This window comes from Phyllobates terribilis, unplaced genomic scaffold (assembly GCF_046119375.1).
Source record: "Phyllobates terribilis strain yellow unplaced genomic scaffold, ASM4611937v1 Scaffold_11__3_contigs__length_659146591, whole genome shotgun sequence".
Lineage (NCBI taxonomy): Eukaryota > Metazoa > Chordata > Amphibia > Anura > Dendrobatidae > Phyllobates > Phyllobates terribilis.
In genome coordinates this window covers 608,425,538-608,444,023 of record NW_027362771.1, presented here as the reverse complement: position 1 = coordinate 608,444,023, position 18,486 = coordinate 608,425,538, and the positions used below count along the sequence as shown (strand labels likewise).

The 18,486-nt window shown below is 37.6% G+C and overlaps 11 non-coding genes across 11 annotated transcripts; all 11 read left to right on the top strand.

Annotated features, from left to right (window-relative positions):
* The first annotated feature begins 2,367 nt into the window (after positions 1-2,367).
* On the top strand, positions 2,368-2,449 carry TRNAL-AAG (transfer RNA leucine (anticodon AAG)). Its single transcript has one exon. It is a non-coding gene; the product is annotated as a tRNA-Leu (tRNA).
* A 1,360-nt stretch (positions 2,450-3,809) lies between these two features.
* TRNAL-UAG (transfer RNA leucine (anticodon UAG)) lies at positions 3,810-3,891 on the top strand. Its single transcript has one exon. It is a non-coding gene; the product is annotated as a tRNA-Leu (tRNA).
* Positions 3,892-6,729: 2,838 nt separating this feature from the next.
* Positions 6,730-6,811, top strand: TRNAL-AAG (transfer RNA leucine (anticodon AAG)). The gene has a single exon. It is a non-coding gene; the product is annotated as a tRNA-Leu (tRNA).
* Positions 6,812-8,187: 1,376 nt separating this feature from the next.
* Positions 8,188-8,269, top strand: TRNAL-AAG (transfer RNA leucine (anticodon AAG)). Its single transcript has one exon. It is a non-coding gene; the product is annotated as a tRNA-Leu (tRNA).
* A 1,376-nt stretch (positions 8,270-9,645) lies between these two features.
* Positions 9,646-9,727, top strand: TRNAL-AAG (transfer RNA leucine (anticodon AAG)). The gene has a single exon. It is a non-coding gene; the product is annotated as a tRNA-Leu (tRNA).
* Positions 9,728-11,105: 1,378 nt separating this feature from the next.
* On the top strand, positions 11,106-11,187 carry TRNAL-AAG (transfer RNA leucine (anticodon AAG)). Its single transcript has one exon. It is a non-coding gene; the product is annotated as a tRNA-Leu (tRNA).
* Positions 11,188-12,563: 1,376 nt separating this feature from the next.
* TRNAL-AAG (transfer RNA leucine (anticodon AAG)) lies at positions 12,564-12,645 on the top strand. Its single transcript has one exon. It is a non-coding gene; the product is annotated as a tRNA-Leu (tRNA).
* A 1,379-nt stretch (positions 12,646-14,024) lies between these two features.
* TRNAL-AAG (transfer RNA leucine (anticodon AAG)) lies at positions 14,025-14,106 on the top strand. Its single transcript has one exon. It is a non-coding gene; the product is annotated as a tRNA-Leu (tRNA).
* Positions 14,107-15,483: 1,377 nt separating this feature from the next.
* Positions 15,484-15,565, top strand: TRNAL-AAG (transfer RNA leucine (anticodon AAG)). Its single transcript has one exon. It is a non-coding gene; the product is annotated as a tRNA-Leu (tRNA).
* A 1,379-nt stretch (positions 15,566-16,944) lies between these two features.
* Positions 16,945-17,026, top strand: TRNAL-AAG (transfer RNA leucine (anticodon AAG)). The gene has a single exon. It is a non-coding gene; the product is annotated as a tRNA-Leu (tRNA).
* Positions 17,027-18,404: 1,378 nt separating this feature from the next.
* On the top strand, positions 18,405-18,486 carry TRNAL-AAG (transfer RNA leucine (anticodon AAG)). The gene has a single exon. It is a non-coding gene; the product is annotated as a tRNA-Leu (tRNA).

Here is an 18,486-nt window from a genome sequence, read left to right as displayed (position 1 = left end):
CATCTAGCCCAGGAAATACTTTGTGCCTAGTAGCAGTGTCTGCTAGTCAGCGGATTATCCCGGCTGTTAAGCAAGCTACACCACCTGTAGTTTAGACACTTAATTTTTTCAAAGGAAATGCTTCGGGACCATGGGATACTCAGTGAAGAGCATCAGGAGGCACCCCAAGGCATAGGGGCTGGGACTGGCAGTAGGATGCCTTGCGGTGGACAGCCGAGCTCGATCCTTATAAAAGCTTTTTAATTGCAGCAGCTTTAGTGGACGCTACTGGAGCTGGAATTACGCGGCTGCTGGCATGAGACTTGCCCTCCAATAAATCCTTGTAAATGGATTTAAAGTGTATTCATTCAAATTAGAGAGACAATTTAAATTAAAAAGCTTAGTGCTGCCTCCACCACAGGGGGGCTCGCTCGACCCACCAGCGGACAGGCACCAGTATTGGGAGAGGGGGGCTGGCCAACAGGGTTCACCGCGGCTCTGGCACAAACCCGGCGACACGGAGGTGGCACGGGCAGGAGCGGACTGGCCGTGTCGGCTTCTCACTTTTTGGATTTTAGAAGGGCATGAAATGCCTATATCTGTGTCTCCCCCTCCTTTTACTCCTCCACCTCTTTTATTTTCGCATGACTATATGTACTTGTCAGTTTTCCATGTGTTAGTTGTGTCTTCTGAGCAGTTTGTCAGCTTTTGGACACCTTTGAAGGTGTTTTCTATGTGTTTCTATGTGTTTTTGTTTGCCTGCCATTGGTTTTAACGGTGTTCGAAGGTGTTCGACAAACAGTTCGACGAACAGTTCGGCGAACACACGGGTGTTCGACGAACCGAACCGAACTCGAACACTACGGGGGTGGCTCAACACTAATCATTAGCAAATTTCTGATTTAAATAAGTTTGAACATCTGTATGAGGTAGCGTGGCTGAGCGGTCTAAGGCGCTGGATTAGGCTCCAGTCTCTCTGGAGGCGTGGGTTCAAATCCCACCGCTGCCATTATTTATTTGGATCTAATTTTTACCAAAAATTAGGAAACAGTTGAGGAAGTATAGGGGGTTGAGAATTTAGGAGGCAGCGGTAATTTTATCCTATACTTTTGAACTACAAAAGGTGGAAAACCTGCGAAAACTGAGATTTTAAGATTGGACTGTAGAAAGGCAGTTTTTAATGGACTCAGTAAAAAGGAAGGAAAAGTAGGATGTTCTTAAGGAAAGAAATGTCCAGGAAGGATGGGAGATTTTGCTAAATTAAATTCTCACTGCACAATCAGTAACAATCCCAAAAAGAAGGAAGAATGGAAAGCATTTATGGAGACCAGGATGGCTGAATACTGAACTTAAAAGCCTGCTAAAAAGGAACAAAGAAATGAATATCAAATGAAAAGAAGTGTTCATATCTAAAGAAGAATATAATGCTGTCTGCTGGGAAAGGTGGGCTATCGTTAGAAGAGTTAAAGCCAGTAATGAAGTGAGGCTTGCAAGAGAGACAAAAAGCAATAAGAAAGGATTTTGGAAGTAAGTCAAAAGTTAAAGAAAAGCCAAAGATGCTATAGGATTTTTAAAAGATGAAAAGGGTAAAGTGGTCAGTAATGATGTTGAGAAGATTGAACTTTTAAATTCCTGTTTTGCTTCTGTGTTCTCTAAGAAAGCAAATGTAACATCAAGTGATCTTCACTGTGCTGTAGAAGAAAAGGAACATGTGAGCAAGTCATACGTATGAATACAGCATATGAATAGTCATGTTGGCTTTAGGCATCAGAATTAATTACATAATTTACCATCTATGTTACATCGATGTCAGTTCAATCAATGATCAACGATTCTCAAAATTTGCCAATATCAATCTTGGTCAAATGAAGTCTAACTGCTAGCTCATATCCCTGCTGCCTTTTTAGGATTATCAATACAGGATGAGCAGAGTGATTAGCAAACATAAACAGAGCCATGCTGCTTCTGCTGCTTTCCAGTAAGTCACCCAAGTGATGGATTCATAGCTACACTACTCTGCACTGCTGTATAATGTCTTCCTTGCTGCTGCTTCTGATTATCTGTTACGTACAGGCAGGGGTGTAGGAATCCTTCATGTTTGAGTGTCCTGTATGTGGTAGATCATAGCAAGTAATCTATACCACCTAATTCAGTGATATCTAAAAATTAGCAATTGAGCCAACAGAGGAAAGATTAGTTAAATATCTGGATACAAGTCATATGTTTTGCAAAATGGTGCCCCAGAGTCAATGTACAAACAAATCCCTAATAATTACGTTGCTCATGCATAATAACATTTGTATTTTTGTCTAATTAGATATACAATGTTTTCTGCCACTTATATCATTAGCAAATATCTGATTTAAATAAGTTTAAACATCCGTATAAGGTAGCGTGGCCGAGCGGTCTAAGGCGCTGGATTAAGGCTCCAGTCTCTCTGGAGGCGTGGGTTCAAATCCCACCACTGCCATTATTTATTTGGATCTAATTTTTACCAAAAATTAGGAAACAGTTGAGGAAGTAAAGGGGATAGAGATTTTAGGAGGCAGCGGTAATTCTATCCTATACTTTTGAACTACAAAAGGAGGAAAACCTGCGAAAACTGAGATTTTAAGATTGGACTGTAGAAAGGCAGTTTTTAATGGACTCAGTAAAAAGGAAGGAAAGGTAGGATGTTCTAAAGGAAAGTATTGTCCAGGAAGGATGGGAGATTTTGCTAAATTAAATTCTCACAGCACAATCAGTAACAATCCCGAAAAGAAGGAAGAATGGAAAGCATTTATGGAGACCAGGATGGCTGAATACTGAACTTAAAAGCTTGCTAAAAAGGAACAAAGAAATGAATATCAAATGGAAAGAAGAATATAATGCTGTCTGCAGGGAAAGCTGGGCTAGCATTAGAAGAGCTAAAGCCAGTAATGAATTGAGGCTTGCAAGAGAGACCAAAAGCAATAAGAAAGGATTTTGGAAGTAAGTCAAAAGTTAAAGAAAAGCCAAAGATGCTTTAGGATTTTTAAAAGATGAAAAGGGTAAAGTGGTCAATAATGATGTTGAGAAGACTGAACTTTTAATTTCCTATTTGGCTTCTGTGTTCTCTAAGAAAGTAAATGTAACATCAAGTGATCTTCACTGTGCTGTAAAAGAAAAGGAACATGTGAGCAAGTCATACGTATGAATACAGCATGTGAATAGTCATGTTGGCTTTAGGCATCAGAATTAATTACATAATTTACCATCTATGTTACATCCATGTCAGTTCAATCAATGATCAACCATTCTCAAAATTTGCCAAAGTCAATCTTGGTCAAAAGAAGTCTAACTGCTAGCTCATATCCCTGCTGCCTTTTAGGATTATCAATACAGGATGAGTAGAGTGATTAGCAAACATAAACAGAGCCATGCTGCTTCTGCTGCTTTCCAGTAAGTCACCCAAGTGATGGATTCATAGCTACACTGCTCTGCACTGCTGTATAATGTCTTCCTTGCTGCTGCTTCTGATTATCTGTTACGTACAGGCAGGGGTGTAGGAATCCTTCATGTTTGAGTGTCCTGTATGTGGGTTATCATAGCAAATAATCTATACCACCTAATTCAGTGATATCTAAAAATTAGCGGATGAGCCAACAGAGGAAAGATTAGTTAAATATCTGGATACAAGTCATATGTTTTGTAAAATGGTGCCCCAAACTCAATGTACAAACAATTCCCTGATAATTACGTTGCTGTTGCATAATAACATTTGTCTTTTTGTCATATTGGATATAAAATATTTTCTGCCACTTACATCAAAAGCAAACTTCTGATATAAATAAGTTAAAACATATGTAAGAGGAAGCGTGGCCGAGCGGTCTAAGGCGCTGGATTTAGACTCCAGTCTCTCTGGAGGCGTGGGTTCAAATCCCACCGCTGCCATTATTTATTTAGATCAAATATTTACCAAAAATTAGGAAACGGTTGAGGAAGTAAAGGGGGTTGAGAACTTACGAGGCAGCGATCATGCTATCCTATAATTTTGAACTACAAAAGGAGGAAAACCTGCAAAAACTGAGATTTTAAGATTGGACTGTAGAAAGACAGTTTTTAATGGACTCAGTAAAAAGTAAGGAAAGGTAGGATGTTCTAAAGGAAAGAAATGTCCAGGAAAGATGGGAGATTTTGCTAAATTTAATTCTCACTGCACAATCAGTAACAATCCCGAAAAGAAGGAAGAATGGAAAGCATTTATTGAGACCAGGAAGGCTGAATACTGAACTTAAAAGCTTGATTAAAAGGAACAAAGAAATGAGTATCAAATGGGAAGAAGGGTTCATATCTAAAGAAGAATATAATGCTGTCTGCAGGGAAAGCTGGGCTAGCGTTAGAAGAGCTAAAGCCCGTAATGAATTGAGGCTTGCAAGAGAGACCAAAAGCAATAAGAAAGGATTTTGGAAGTAAGTCAAAAGTTAAAGAAAAGCCAAAGATGCTATAGGATTTTTAAAAGATGAAAAGGGTAATGTGGTCAATAATGATGTTGAGAAGATTGAACTTTTAAATTCCTATTTGGCTTCTCTGTTCTCTAAGAAAGCAAATGTAACATCAAGTGATCTTCACTGTACTGTAGAAGAAAAGGAACATGTGAAAAAGTCATACGTATGAATACTGCATATGAGTGTTTATGTTAGCTTTAGGCATCAGAATTAATTACATAATTTACCATCTATGTTACATCCATGTCAGTTCAATCAATGATCAACCATTCTCAAAATTTGCCAAAATCAATCTTGGTCAAATGAGGTCTAACTGCTAGCTCATATCCCTGCTGCCTTTTTAGGATTATCAATACAGGATGAGCACAGTGATTACAAACATAAACAGAGCCATGCTGCTTCTGCTGCTTTCCAGTAAGTCACCCTAGTGATGAACTCATAGCTACACTGCTCTGCACTGCTGTATAATGTCTTACTTGCTGCTGCTTCTGATTATCTGTTATGTACAGGCAGGGGTGTAGGAATCCTTCATGTTTGAGTGTCCTGTATGTGGGAGATCATAGCAAGTAATCTATACCACCTAATTCAGTGATATCTAAAAATTAGCGGATGAGCCAACAGAGGAAAGATTAGTTAAATATCTGGAGACAAGTCATATGTTTTGCAAAATGGTGCCCCAGAGTCAATGTAAAAACAAATCCCTGATAACTACGTTGCTCATGCATAATAACATTTGTATTTTTGTCTAATTAGATATACAATGTTTTCTGCCACTTATATCATTAGCAAATTTCTGATTTAAATAAGTTTGAACATCCGCATGAGGTAGCGTGGCCGAGTGGTCTAAGGCGCTAGATTAAGGCTCCAGTCTCTCTGGAGGCGTGGGTTCATATCCCACTGCAGCCATTATTTATTTGGATATAATTTTTACCAAAAATTAGAAAACAGTTGAGAAAGTAAAGGGGATTGAGAATTTAGGAGGCAGCGTTAATTCTATCCTATACTTTTGAACTACAAAAGGTGGAAATCTTGCGAAAACTGAGATTTTAAGATTGGACTGTAGAAAGGCAGTTTTTAATGGACTCAGTAAAAAGGAAGGAAAAATAGGATGTTCTAAAGGAAAGAAATGTCCAGGAAGGATGGGTATTTTGCTAAATTAAATTCTCACTGCACAATCAGTAACAATCCCGAAAAGAAGGAAGAATGGAAAGCATTTATGGAGACCAGGATGGCTGAATACTGAACTTAAAAGCTTGCTAAAAAGGAACAAAGAAATGAATATCAAATGAAAAGAAGGGTTCATATCTAAAGAAGAATATAATGCTGTCTGCAGGGAAAGGTGGGCTAGCGTTAGAAGAGCTAAAGCCAGTAATGAAGTGAGGCTTGCAAGAGAGACAAAAAGCAATAAGAAAGGATTTTGGAAGTAAGTCAAAAGTTAAAGAAAAGCCAAAGATGCTATAGGATTTTTAAAGGACGAAAAGGGTAAAGTGGTCAATAATGATGTTGAGAAGACTGAACTTTTAAATTCCTGTTTTGCTTCTGTGTTCTCTAAGAAAGCAAATGTAACATCAAGTGATCTTCACTGTGCTGTAGAAGAAAAGGAACATGTGAGCAAGTCATACATAAGAATACAGCATATGAATAGTCATGTTGGCTTTAGGCATCAGAATTAATTACATAATTTACCATCTATGTTACATCGATGTCAGTTCAATCAATGATCAACGATTCTCAAAATTTGCCAAAATCAAACTTGGTCAAATGAAGTCTAACTGCTAGCTCATATCCCTGCTGCCTTTTTAGTATTATCAATACAGGATGAGCAGAGTGATTAGCAAACATAAACAGAGCCATGCTGCTTCTGCTGCTTTCCAGTAAGTCACCCTAGTGACGAACTCATTGCTACACTGCTCTGCACTGCTGTATAATGTCTTCCTTGCTGCTGCTTCTGATTATCTGTTACCTACAGGCAGGGGTGTAGGAATCCTTCATTTTTGAGTGTCCTGTATGTGGGAGATCATAGCAAGTAATCTATACCACCTAATTCAGTGATATCTAAAAATTAGCAATTGAGCCAACAGAGGAAATATTAGTTAAATGTCTGGATACAAGTCATATGTTTTGCAAAATGGTGCCCCAGAGTCAATGTACAAACAAATCCCTAATAATTACGTTGCTCATGCATAATAACATTTGTATTTTTGTCTAATTAGATATGCAATGTTTTCTGCCACTTATATCATTAGCAAATATCTGATTTAAATAAGTTTGAACATCCGTATGAGGTAGCGTGGCCGAGCGGTCTAAGGCGCTGGATTAAGGCTCCAGTTTCTCTGGAGGCGTGGGTTCAAATCCCACCGCTGCCATTATTTATTTGGATCTAATTTTTACCAAAAATTAGGAAACAGTTGAGGAAGTAAAGGGGATTGAGAATTTAGGAGACAGCGGTAATTCTACCCTATACTTTTGAACTACAAAAGGTGGAAAACCTGCGAAAACTGAGATTTTAAGATTGGACTGTAGAAAAGCAGTTTTTAATGGATTCAGTATAAAGGAAGGAAAAGTAGGATGTTCTTAAGGAAAGAAATGTCCAGGAAGGATGGGAGATTTTGCTAAATTAAATTCTCACTGCACAATCAGTAACAATCCCAAAAAGAAGGAAGAATGGAAAGCATTTATGGAGACCAGGATGGCTGAATACTGAACTTAAAAGCTTGCTAAAAAGGAACAAAGAAATGAATATCAAATGAAAAGAAGGGTTCATATCTAAAGAAGAATATAATGCTGTCTGCAGGGAAAGGTGGGCTAGCGTTAGAAGAGCTAAAGCCAGTAATGAAGTGAGGCTTGCAAGAGAGACCAAAAGCAATAAGAAAGGATTTTGGAAGTAAGTCAAAAGTTAAAGAAAAGCCAAAGATGCTATAGGATTTTTAAAGGATGAAAAGGGTAAAGTGGTCAATAATGATGTTGAGAAGACTGAACTTTTAAATTCCTGTTTTGCTTCTGTGTTCTCTAAGAAAGCAAATGTAACATCAAGTGATCTTCACTGTGCTGTAGAAGAAAAGGAACATGTGAGCAAGTCATACGTATGAATATGGCATATGAATAGTCATGTTGGCTTTAGGCATCAGAATTAACTACATAATTTACCATCTATGCTACATCCATGTCAGTTCAATCAATGATCAACCATTCTCAAAATTTGCCAAAATCAATCTTGGTCAAAAGAAGTCTAACTGCTAGCTCATATCCCTGCTGTCTTTTTAGGATTATCAATACAGGATGAGTAGAGTGATTAGCAAACATAAACAGAGCCATGCTGCTTCTGCTACTTTCCAGTAAGTCACCCTAGTGATAAATTCATAGCTACACTGCTCTGCACTGCTGTATAATGTCTTCCGTGCTGCTTCTGATTATCTGTTACGTACAGGCAGGGGTGTAGGAATCCTTCATGTTTGAGGGTCCTGTATATGGGAGATCATAGCAAGTAATCTATACCACCTAATTCAGTGATATCTAAAAATTAGTGGATGAGCCAACAGAGGAAAGATTAGTTAAATATCTGGATACAAGTCATATGTTTTGTAAAATGGTGCCCCAGAGTCAATGTACAAACAAATCCCTGATAACTGCATTGCTCATGCATAATAACATTTGTATTTTTGTCTAATTAGTTATACAATGTTTCCTGCAATTTATATCATTAGCAAATTTCTGATTTAAATAAGTTTGAACATCTATATGAGGTAGCGTGGCCGAGCGGTCTAAGGTGCTGGATTAAGGCTCCAGTCTCTCTGGAGGTGTGGGTTCAAATCCCACCACTGCCATTATTTATTTGGATCTAATTTTTACCAAAAATTAGGAAACAGTTGAGGAAGTAAAGGGGATTGAGAATTTAGGAGACATCGGTAATTCTATCCTATAATTTTGAACTACAAAAGGTGGAAAACCTGCGAAAACTGAGATTTTAAGATTGGACGGTAGAAAGGCAGTTTTTAATAGACTCAGTAAAATGGAAGGAAAGGTAGAATGTTCTAAAGGAAAGAAATGTCCAGGAAGGATGGGAGGTTTTGCTAAATTAAATTCTCACTGCACAATCAGTAACAATCCCGAAAAGAAGGAAGAATGGAAAGCATTTATGGAGACCAGGATGGCTGAATACTGAACTTAAAAGCTTGCTAAAAAGGAACAAAGAAATGAATATCAAGTGAAAAGAAGGGTTCATATCTAAAGAAGAATAAAATGCTGTCTGCAGGGAAAGGTGGGCTAGCGTTAGAAGAGCTAAAGCCAGTAATGAATTGAGGTTTGCAAGAGAGACCAAAAGCAATACGAAAGGATTTTGGAAGTAAGTCAAAAGTTAAAGAAAAGCCAAAGATGCTATAGGATTTTTAAAGGATGAAAAGGGTAAAGTGGTCAATAATGATGTTGAGAAGACTGAACTTTTAAATTCCTGTTTTGCTTCTGTGTTCTCTAAGAAAGCAAATGTAACATCAAGTGATCTTCACTGTGCTGTAGAAGAAAAGGAACATGTGAGCAAGTCATACGTATGAATACGGCATATGAATAGTCATGTTGGCTTTAGGCATCAGAATTAACTACATAATTTACCATCTATGCTACATCCATGTCAGTTCAATCAATGATCAACCATTCTCAAAATTTGCCAAAATCAATCTTGGTCAAAAGAAGTCTAACTGCTAGCTCATATCCCTGCTGTCTTTTTAGGATTATCAATACAGGATGAGTAGAGTGATTAGCAAACATAAACAGAGCCATGCTGCTTCTGCTACTTTCCAGTAAGTCACCCTAGAGATAAATTCATAGCTACACTGTTCTGCACTGCTGTATAATGTCTTCCTTGCTGCTTCTGATTATCTGTTACGTACAGGCAGGGGTGTAGGAATCCTTCATGTTTGAGGGTCCTGTATATGGGAGATCATAGCAAGTAATCTATACCACCTAATTCAGTGATATCTAAAAATTAGTGGATGAGCCAACAGAGGAAAGATTAGTTAAATATCTGGATACAAGTCATATGTTTTGTAAAATGGTGCCACAGAGTCAATGTACAAACAAATCCCTGATAACTGCATTGCTCATGCATAATAACATTTGTATTTTTGTCTAGTTAGTTATACAATGTTTCCCGCAACTTATATCATTAGCAAATTTCTGATTTAAATAAGTTTGAACATCTATATGAGGTAGCGTGGCCGAGCGGTCTAAGGCGCTGGATTAAGGCTCCAGTCTCTCTGGAGGCGTGGGTTCAAATCCCACCGCTGCCATTATTTATTTGGATCTAATTTTTACCAAAAATTAGGAAACAGTTGAGGAAGTAAAGGGGATTGAGAATTTAGGAGACAGCGGTAATTCTATCCTATACTTTTGAACTACAAAAGGTGGAAAACCTGCGAAAACTGAGATTTTAAGATTGGACTGTAGAAAGCAGTTTTTAATGGACTCAGTAAAATGGAAGGAAAGGTAGAATGTTCTAAAGGAAAGAAATGTCCAGGAAGGATGGGAGGTTTTGATAAATTAAATTCTCACTGCACAATCAGTAACTATCCCGAAAAGAAGGAAGAATGGAAAGCATTTATGGAGACCAGGATGGCTGAATACTGAACTTAAAAGCTTGCTAAAAAGGAACAAAGAAATGAATATCAAGTGAAAAGAAGGGTTCATATCTAAAGAAGAATATAATGCTGTCTGCAGGGAAAGGTGGGCTAGCGTTAGAAAAGCTAAAGCCAGTAATGAATTGAGGTTTGCAAGAGAGACCAAAAGCAATACGAAAGGATTTTGGAAGTAAGTCAAAAGTTAAAGAAAAGCCAAAGATTCTATAGGATTTTTAAAGGATGAAAAGGGTAAAGTGGTCAATAATGATGTTGAGAAGACTGAACTTTTAAATTCCTGTTTTGCTTCTGTGTTCTCTAAGAAAGCAAAGGTAACATCAAGTGATCTTCACTGTGCTGTAGAAGAAAAGGAACATGTGAGCAAGTCATACGTATGAATACGGCATATGAATAGTCATGTTGGCTTTAGGCATAAGAATTAACTACATAATTTACCATCTATGTTACATCCATGTCAGTTCAATCAATGATCAACCATTCTCAAAATTTGCCAAAATCAATCTTGGTCAAAATAAGTCTAACTGCTAGCTCATAAACCTGCTGCCTTTTTAGGATTATCAATACAGGATGAGCAGAGTGATTAGCAAACATAAACAGAGCCATGCTGCTTCTGCTGCTTTCCAGTAAGTCACCCTAGTGACGAACTCATTGCTACACTGCTCTGCACTGCTGTATAATGTCTTCCTTGCTGCTGCTTCTGATTATCTGTTACCTACAGGCAGGGGTGTAGGAATCCTTCATTTTTGAGTGTCCTGTATGTGGGAGATCATAGCAAGTAATCTATACCACCTAATTCAGTGATATCTAAAAATTAGCAATTGAGCCAACAGAGGAAATATTAGTTAAATGTCTGGATACAAGTCATATGTTTTGCAAAATGGTGCCCCAGAGTCAATGTACAAACAAATCCCTAATAATTACGTTGCTCATGCATAATAACATTTGTATTTTTGTCTAATTAGATATGCAATGTTTTCTGCCACTTATATCATTAGCAAATATCTGATTTAAATAAGTTTGAACATCCGTATGAGGTAGCGTGGCCGAGCGGTCTAAGGCGCTGGATTAAGGCTCCAGTTTCTCTGGAGGCGTGGGTTCAAATCCCACCGCTGCCATTATTTATTTGGATCTAATTTTTACCAAAAATTAGGAAACAGTTGAGGAAGTAAAGGGGATTGAGAATTTAGGAGACAGCGGTAATTCTACCCTATACTTTTGAACTACAAAAGGTGGAAAACCTGCGAAAACTGAGATTTTAAGATTGGACTGTAGAAAAGCAGTTTTTAATGGATTCAGTATAAAGGAAGGAAAAGTAGGATGTTCTTAAGGAAAGAAATGTCCAGGAAGGATGGGAGATTTTGCTAAATTAAATTCTCACTGCACAATCAGTAACAATCCCAAAAAGAAGGAAGAATGGAAAGCATTTATGGAGACCAGGATGGCTGAATACTGAACTTAAAAGCTTGCTAAAAAGGAACAAAGAAATGAATATCAAATGAAAAGAAGGGTTCTTATCTATAGAAGAATATAATGCTGTCTGCAGGGAAAGGTGGGCTAGCGTTAGAAGAGCTAAAGCCAGTAATGAAGTGAGGCTTGCAAGAGAGACCAAAAGCAATAAGAAAGGATTTTGGAAGTAAGTCAAAAGTTAAAGAAAAGCCAAAGATGCTATAGGATTTTTAAAGGATGAAAAGGGTAAAGTGGTCAATAATGATGTTGAGAAGACTGAACTTTTAAATTCCTGTTTTGCTTCTGTGTTCTCTAAGAAAGCAAATGTAACATCAAGTGATCTTCACTGTGCTGTAGAAGAAAAGGAACATGTGAGCAAGTCATACATATGAATATGGCATATGAATAGTCATGTTGGCTTTAGGCATCAGAATTAACTACATAATTTACCATCTATGCTACATCCATGTCAGTTCAATCAATGATCAACCATTCTCAAAATTTGCCAAAATCAATCTTGGTCAAAAGAAGTCTAACTGCTAGCTCATATCCCTGCTGTCTTTTTAGGATTATCAATACAGGATGAGTAGAGTGATTAGCAAACATAAACAGAGCCATGCTGCTTCTGCTACTTTCCAGTAAGTCACCCTAGTGATAAATTCATAGCTACACTGCTCTGCACTGCTGTATAATGTCTTCCGTGCTGCTTCTGATTATCTGTTACGTACAGGCAGGGGTGTAGGAATCCTTCATGTTTGAGGGTCCTGTATATGGGAGATCATAGCAAGTAATCTATACCACCTAATTCAGTGATATCTAAAAATTAGTGGATGAGCCAACAGAGGAAAGATTAGTTAAATATCTGGATACAAGTCATATGTTTTGTAAAATGGTGCCCCAGAGTCAATGTACAAACAAATCCCTGATAACTGCATTGCTCATGCATAATAACATTTGTATTTTTGTCTAATTAGTTATACAATGTTTCCTGCAATTTATATCATTAGCAAATTTCTGATTTAAATAAGTTTGAACATCTATATGAGGTAGCGTGGCCGAGCGGTCTAAGGTGCTGGATTAAGGCTCCAGTCTCTCTGGAGGCGTGGGTTCAAATCCCACCACTGCCATTATTTATTTGGATCTAATTTTTACCAAAAATTAGGAAACAGTTGAGGAAGTAAAGGGGATTGAGAATTTAGGAGACAGCGATAATTCTATCCTATAATTTTGAACTACAAAAGGTGGAAAACCTGCGAAAACTGAGATTTTAAGATTGGACGGTAGAAAGGCAGTTTTTAATAGACTCAGTAAAATGGAAGGAAAGGTAGAATGTTCTAAAGGAAAGAAATGTCCAGGAAGGATGGGAGGTTTTGCTAAATTAAATTCTCACTGCACAATCAGTAACAATCCCGAAAAGAAGGAAGAATGGAAAGCATTTATGGAGACCAGGATGGCTGAATACTGAACTTAAAAGCTTGCTAAAAAGGAACAAAGAAATGAATATCAAGTGAAAAGAAGGGTTCATATCTAAAGAAGAATAAAATGCTGTCTGCAGGGAAAGGTGGGCTAGCGTTAGAAGAGCTAAAGCCAGTAATGAATTGAGGTTTGCAAGAGAGACCAAAAGCAATACGAAAGGATTTTGGAAGTAAGTCAAAAGTTAAAGAAAAGCCAAAGATGCTATAGGATTTTTAAAGAATGAAAAGGGTAAAGTGGTCAATAACGATGTTGAGAAGACTGAACTTTTAAATTCCTGTTTTGCTTCTGTGTTCTCTAAGAAAGCAAATGTAACATCAAGTGATCTTCACTGTGCTGTAGAAGAAAAGGAACATGTGAGCAAGTCATACGTATGAATACGGCATATGAATAGTCATGTTGGCTTTAGGCATCAGAATTAACTACATAATTTACCATCTATGCTACATCCATGTCAGTTCAATCAATGATCAACCATTCTCAAAATTTGCCAAAATCAATCTTGGCCAAAAGAAGTCTAACTGCTAGCTCATATCCCTGCTGTCTTTTTAGGATTATCAATACAGGATGAGTAGAGTGATTAGCAAACATAAACAGAGCCATGCTGCTTCTGCTACTTTCCAGTAAGTCACCCTTGTGATGAATTCATAGCTACACTGCTCTGCTCTGCTGTATAATGTCTTCCTTGCTGCTGCTTCTGATTATCTGTTACGTACAGGCAGGGGTGTAGGAATCCTTCATGTTTGGGGGTCCTGTATATGGGAGATCATAGCAAGTAATCTATACCACCTAATTCAGTGATATCTAAAAATTAGTGGATGAGCCAACAGAGGAAAGATTAGTTAAATATCTGGATACAAGTCATATGTTTTGTAAAATGGTGCCCCAGAGTCAATGTACATACAAATCCCTGATAACTGCATTGCTCATGCATAATAACATTTGTATTTTTGTCTAGTTAGTTATACAATGTTTCCCGCAACTTATATCATTAGCAAATTTCTGATTTAAATAAGTTTGAACATCTATATGAGGTAGCGTGGCCGAGCGGTCTAAGGCGCTGGATTAAGGCTCCAGTCTCTCTGGAGGCGTGGGTTCAAATCCCACCGCTGCCATTATTTATTTGGATCTAATTTTTACCAAAAATTAGGAAACAGTTGAGGAAGTAAAGGGGATTGAGAATTTAGGAGACAGCGGTAATTCTATCCTATACTTTTGAACTACAAAAGGTGGAAAACCTGCGAAAACTGAGATTTTAAGATTGGACTGTAGAAAGCAGTTTTTAATGGACTCAGTAAAATGGAAGGAAAGGTAGAATGTTCTAAAGGAAAGAAATGTCCAGGAAGGATGGGAGGTTTTGATAAATTAAATTCTCACTGCACAATCAGTAACAATCCCGAAAAGAAGGAAGAATGGAAAGCATTTTTGGAGACCAGGATGGCTGAATACTGAACTTAAAAGCTTGCTAAAAAGGAACAAAGAAATGAATATCAAGTGAAAAGAAGGGTTCATATCTAAAGAAGAATATAATGCTGTCTGCAGGGAAAGGTGGGCTAGCGTTAGAAGAGCTAAAGCCAGTAATGAATTGAGGTTTGCAAGAGAGACCAAAAGCAATACGAAAGGATTTTGGAAGTAAGTCAAAGTTAAAGAAAAGCCAAAGATGCTATAGGATTTTTAAAGGATGAAAAGGGTAAAGTGGTCAATAATGATGTTGAGAAGACTGAACTTTTAAATTCCTGTTTTGCTTCTGTGTTCTCTAAGAAAGCAAATGTAACATCAAGTGATCTTCACTGTGCTGTAGAAGAAAAGGAACATGTGAGCAAGTCATACGTATGAATACGGCATATGAATAGTCATGTTGGCTTTAGGCATAAGAATTAACTACATAATTTACCATCTATGTTACATCCATGTCAGTTCAATCAATGATCAACCATTCTCAAAATTTGCCAAAATCAATCTTGGTCAAAAGAAGTCTAACTGCTAGCTCATAAACCTGCTGCCTTTTTAGGATTATCAATACAGGATGAGCAGAGTGATTAGCAAACATAAACAGAGCCATGCTGCTTCTGCTGCTTTCCAGTAAGTCACCCTTGTGATGAATTCATAGCTACACTGCTCTGCTCTGCTGTATAATGTCTTCCTTGCTGCTGCTTCTGATTATCTGTTACGTACAGGCAGGGGTGTAGGAATCCTTCATGTTTGGGGGTCCTGTATATGGGAGATCATAGCAAGTAATCTATACCACCTAATTCAGTGATATCTAAAAATTAGTGGATGAGCCAACAGAGGAAAGATTAGTTAAATATCTGGAAACAAGTCATATGTTTTGTAAAATGGTGCCTCAGAGTCAATGTACAAACAAATCCCTGATAACTGCATTGCTCATACATAATAACATTTGTATTTTTGTCTAATTAGTTATACAATGTTTCCTGCAATTTATATCATTAGCAAATTTCTGATTTAAATAAGTTTGAACATCTATATGAGGTAGCGTGGCCGAGCGGTCTAAGGTGCTGGATTAAGGCTCCAGTCTCTCTGGAGGCGTGGGTTCAAATCCTACCACTGCCATTATTTATTTGGATCTAATTTTTACCAAAAATTAGGAAACAGTTGAGGAAGTAAAGGGGATTCAGAATTTAGGAGACAGCGGTAATTCTATCCTATACTTTTGAACTACAAAAGGTGGAAAACCTGCGAAAACTGAGATTTTAAGATTGGACGGTAGAAAGGCAGTTTTTAATGGACTCAGTAAAATGGAAGGAAAGGTAGAATGTTCTAAAGGAAAGAAATGTCCAGGAAGGATGGGAGATTTTGCTAAATTAAATTCTCACTGCACAATCAGTAACAATCCCAAAAAGAAGGAAGAATGGAAAGCATTTATGGAGACCAGGATGGCTGAATACTGAACTTAAAAGCTTGCTAAAAAGGAACAAAGAAATGAATATCAAATGAAAAGAAGGGTTCATATCTAAAGAAGAATATAATGCTGTCTGCAGGGAAAGGTGGGCTAGCGTTAGAAGAGCTAAAGCCAGTAATGAAGTGAGGCTTGCAAGAGAGACCAAAAGCAATAAGAAAGGATTTTGGAAGTAAGTCAAAAGTTAAAGAAAAGCCAAAGATGCTAAAGGATTTTTAAAGGATGAAAAGGGTAAAGTGGTCAATAATGATGTTGAGAAGACTGAACATTTAAATTCCTGTTTTGCTTCTGTGTTCTCTAAGAAAGCAAATGTAACATCAAGTGATCTTCACTGTGCTGTAGAAGAAAAGGAACATGTGAGCAAGTCATACATAAGAATACGGCATATGAATAGTCATGTTGGCTTTAGGCATCAGAATTAATTACATAATTTACCATCTATGTTACATCGATGTCAGTTCAATCAATGATCAACGATTCTCAAAATTTGCCAAAATCAATCTTGGTCAAATGAAGTCTAACTGCTAGCTCATATCCCTGCTGCCTTTATAGGATTATCAATACAGGATGAGCAGAGTGATTAGCAAACATAAACAGAGCCATGCTGCTTCTGCTGCTTTCCAGTAAGTCACCCTAGTGATGGATTCATAGCTACACTGCTCTGCACTGCTGTATAATGTCTTCCTTGCTGCTGCTTCTGATTATCTGTTACGTACAGGCAGGGGTGTGGGAATCCTTCATGTTTGAGTGTCCTGTATGTGGGAGATCATAGCAAGTAATCTATACCACCTAATTCAGTGATATCTAAAAATTAGCGGTTGAGCCAACAGAGGAAAGATTAGTTAAATATGTGGATACAAGTCATATGTTTTGCAAAATGGTGCCCCAGAGTCAATGTACAAGCAAATCCCTGATAATTACGTTGCTCATGCATAATAACATTTGTATTTTTGTCTAATTAGATATACAATGTTTTCTGCCACTTATATCATTAGCAAATATCTGATTTAAATAAGTTTGAACATCCGTATGCGGTAGCGTGGCCGAGCGGTCTAAGTCGCTGGATTAAGGGTCCAGTCTCTCTGGAGGCGTGGGTTCAAATCCCACCGCTGCCATTATTTATTTGGATCTAATTTTTACCAAAAATTAATAAACAGTTGAGGAAGAAAAGGGGATTGAGAATTTAGGAGACAGCGGTAATTGTATCCTATACTTTTGAACTACAAAAGGTGGAAAACCTGCGAAAACTGAGATTTTAAGATTGGACTGTAGAAAGGCAGTTTTTAATGGACTCAGTAAAAAGGAAGGAAAGGTAGAATGTTCTAAAGGAAAGAAATGTCCAGGAAGGATGGGAGATTTTGCTAAATTAAATTCTCACTGCACAATCAGTAACAATCCCGAAAAGAAGGAAGAATGGAAAGCATTTATGGAGACCAGGATGGCTGAATACTGAACTTAAAAGCTTGCTAAAAAGGAACAAAGAAATGAATATCAAGTGAAAAAAGGGTTCATATCTAAAGAAGAATATAATGCTGTCTGCAGGGAAAGCTGGGCTAGCGTTAGAAGAGCTAAAGCCAGTAATGAATTGAGGCTTGCAAGAGAGACCAAAAGCAATAAGAAAGGATTTTGGAAGTAAGTCAAAAGTTAAAGAAAAGCCAAAGATGCTATAGGATTTTTAAAGGATGAAAAGGGTAAAGTGGTCAATAATGATGTTGAGAAGACTGAACTTTTAAATTCCTGTTTTGCTTCTGTGTTCTCTAAGAAAGCAAATGTAACATCAAGTGATCTTCACTGTGCTGTAGAAGAAAAGGAACATGTGAGCAAGTCATACGTTTGAATACGGCATATGAATAGTCATGTTGGCTTTAGACATCAGAATTAACTACATAATTTACCATCTGTGTTACATCCATGTCAGTTCAATCAATGATCAACCATTCTCAAAATTTGCCAAAATCAATCTTGGTCAAAAGAAGTCTAACTGCTAGCTCATATCCCTGCTGCATTTTTAGGATTATCAATACAGGATGAGCAGAGTGATTAGCAAACATAAACAGAGCCATGCTGCTTCTGCTGCTTTCCAGTAAGTCACCCTAGTCATGGATTCATAGCTACACTGCTCTGCACTGCTGTATAATGTCTTCCTTGCTGCTGCTTCTGATTATCTGTTACGTACAGGCAGGGGTGTAGGAATCCTTCAAGTTTGAGTGTCCTGTATGTGGGAGATCATAGCAAGTAATCTATACCACCTAATTCAGTGATATCTAAAAATTAGCGGTTGAGCCAACAGAGGAAAGATTAGTTAAATATCTGGATACAAGTCATATGTTTTGCAAAATGGTGCCCCAGAGTCAATGTACAAACAAATCCCTGATAATTACGTTGCTCATACATAATAACATTTGTATTTTTGTCTAATTAGATATACAATGTTTTCTGCCACTTATATCATTAGCAAATATCTGATTTAAATAAGTTTGAACATCCGTATGAGGTAGCGTGGCCGAGTGGTCTAAGGCGCTGGATTAAGGCTCCAGTCTCTCTGGAGGCGTGGGTTCAAATCCCACCGCTGCCT